The sequence below is a fragment of the Bidens hawaiensis genome, unplaced genomic scaffold (genome assembly GCF_021521415.1).
Source record: "Bidens hawaiensis isolate Kalapana, Puna unplaced genomic scaffold, B.hawaiensis_p1.1 tig00018924_1, whole genome shotgun sequence".
NCBI lineage: Eukaryota > Viridiplantae > Streptophyta > Magnoliopsida > Asterales > Asteraceae > Bidens > Bidens hawaiensis.
Window position 1 is genome coordinate 457305 of NW_027492873.1, and position 3135 is coordinate 460439.

Sequence of the window (3135 nt, forward strand, 5' to 3'; positions counted from 1 at the left end):
TTTCATCAGTTGGTCCGTAGATCGAGAAGTGAACGGGCAGGTGCAGGTTCGGGAGCTGGTGAGAGCTCGAGGGTGGTTCGTTTCACTCCACCCGCACTGTCTGGTATGACCATGGTTCCTACACCATTGCCAGTTACAGGGCCAAGTGCCACGGATGTTCCCGTGGTGACTACCTCATCCTCGTTTGGCATACCACCCACTTCATTCCAGCTCTCGGCTCCGGAGATTGTGTCTTTGCCACCTCCAACTCTTACTCCAACGGAGGTCGTAGCACGGTTTGTTGAGTAGACAGTTGTTGCTACTGCAGGGTTGTCGGTTACGATACCACTTGCGGTTACGTTTCCACCTGTTTCTGAGGTGCCGGTTACATTGGGATTCCCTCCTCCGTACGCTCAAGACATATCACATCTGAGGTTTGATTTCGATGCAACCTTATCCGACTCGGAACGAATAGAAGCGCTTGAAAGGGTCGTGGCAGAACAATCAAGGGTAAATCTTATCCAGACTCATGCTATTCAGCGCCTCGTTGCGGAGAATCAGATTCAGTCGTCCCTCCTGATCGAGCATGGTAAAATAATTGATGCCTTGAAACAGTTCTTGGCATCTCAGGGGGAGACGAGCTGTAAGGGTGACGAGCTGAGGACAAAGAAGCGTAATGATCGAGACGATGATCCCAATGCATCGAAAGATGCAGGTGGAGAGTTGCCAAGAACTGAACAAGCTCTTGGGACTTCCACATCTCGGGGGGGGGGGGGGGGGGGGTCAACGAGTGCAGCTGGCGGTTCAGGGGGTGTTGAGGTGGTGGTTGTGGATGCTGAGGAGATGGATGATGATGTTATAGGTGATAACGATGTGTTACCGGTTGAAGAGATAGAGAAGATTGGGGCTGAGATTGTCATTGATAGTGAGATTGAAGAAGGAGAGATTGCGGAGGAAAACGTTGAGCATGAGATTCCGGAAGTTGATAAGTCAGATATGGGTCAAGATATGGGAAGCGATGAGACGGAATGGGAGGAGCAGCCAAGTTGGAAAGAAGGCTACGCTCAGTGGTTCGTAAAGACTAAGAAACCGGCGGTCCCTACTATGTTCAAGAAAAGTTACAACATCAGAGGTTATGCTGAATCGAAAAAGGGGATTATATGCTGGTTATATGATGAGAAGTTGAGGCTTTTTGTGATTAAAAGGTATGATGGGGTTCAGTATTTCAAGAGGTTGTTGAGATCGTTGAATACATTGCCTGAGTGTGAAGTGGAGGACTTAGCCAGGTTGGGGTTGATAAACAGGAGTGATGATAACATGGCTAGGGTCATTGGGAAGATAGTCTGGAAGGAAAGCATAAAGGAGAAAAAGTTCGAGCTGTTGAAACCACAGAAAGGAAAGCTCGTTGAAGACAAAGATAGAGGAATGAGAGCAGATGGCAAGCCTTGGATGATAATGAAGTATAAGCCGATCCGGTGTATAAAAGAAGTGCCGATGAAACAAATGCCCAAGGAGGTGCTCAAAGATCTGAAATGGTGGTACGTTGATTGTGAAACAGCTGAAGCAGTAATGGAGGATGAAGATGAACAAGAGCTGATGAGAGTATACGATCCTATGCATCTAGTGAATTTGTCTCAAGCTGATCTGCAGGTGCTGAACGAGAAAAAGATATTTTACATTCCTGCTTGGAAAGAAGAAGCAAAGAAATATCAAAGAATAGTTTCAGTTTGTGTACGAGAAGGCGTTCATGCTTGAAGATGGAAGATACAAGATTTTTTTTGGATTACAAGACACGTGTTTGAAGATAGAGATATGAAGCTACTGCCAAGGGGGAGTCTGTTGGTACATGATATCAGTAGTTCAGTGTCTAGTGTCTGTAATCGAGTTAGTTGGATTTGTATTAAGGTTTTAGCGAAGTTGTCTCACAAGTTCGCTTATATAGGCGAACTTGTGGAACAAGCGAAGTTAGTGACAACTTCGCCTAAACATGTTAGGCGAAGTTGTCGTCTGATATAAACATATAGCTGCGGCTAGGTTTTGAATCGATAGTTTTACGAGTTGTTCATTACGTGTAATCTGTGATCGGTGTATCACGTGTTTCTAGTTGCAATACAACATGTTCTTTGTTTATTGTAACGTGTGTTTGATTGTGTTTAACGTGTATCGTCTTCTACGCTCGTATCGTCTTACGTAGGGATTCCGCACCTACGTAGAACGAGATATTCCGTGTAGATCCGGCTGGGAACCTACACAAATGAATCAATTCCAGAATCAACAACCAGGAGGTCAGCATCAATATCAACAAAATCAACCAAGAGGTCAACAGCATTACCAACAAAATCAGCCAAGATTCAACAACAACAACAGTCAAATGAACAACTTTAACAACAACAACTTCAATCCCAACACAATTACAACCCCAACTTCAACAACTTTCAGCCTCAAATGAATAATCAACAACAAAGTGTGCAACAGACTCAAGGTTTTCAAATGAATAACAATCAGAACCTTCAAGCAGCTCAAAATGTTCCAAACAACACTGTTCCAGCAAATCAAAATCAGATCAGAAATCAAGGAAATGTGGCAGTGACTACACAGCATGAAGGAAATTTTGATTGGAGCAATCCTGAAGAGGACATTGCAGATGATATCAGGAAAGCAAATGTGGCATTCATGGCCATAATTGAGAAAGAAAAAGGATCATCATCTCAGGTACACTCTGCTCCTACAGTTGATTTAAATGAACTTATCATTGAATTGAAAACAAAGGTAGGCAAGCTGGAAAGTGAGTGTTTTAGAAAACAAAGCATCATCAATGAGTATGAGGCAAGTGAGTTGATCAATGATGAAATGATTAAAAGCCTTGAAGATGATTGCATGATCATTTACAGAACTCAAACTAGATACACCACTGAGATTGATGGATTAAAGAAGATGCTGGTTGAAGAAAAGGTGCAAAACACAAGACTAAAGGTTGAAACTGAATTTTCGAAGAATTTGATCTCAACATGCAACATATGTGGTATACTGAACCAGGTGAAGGAACAAGACAAATACAAAACAGTACCACCTCCATTTAACAACAACTTTATGCCAAAAGTTGACAAAGAGAAAAGATATGCATACTTGCAACAATTCAGAGATGTTTTTCAAGAC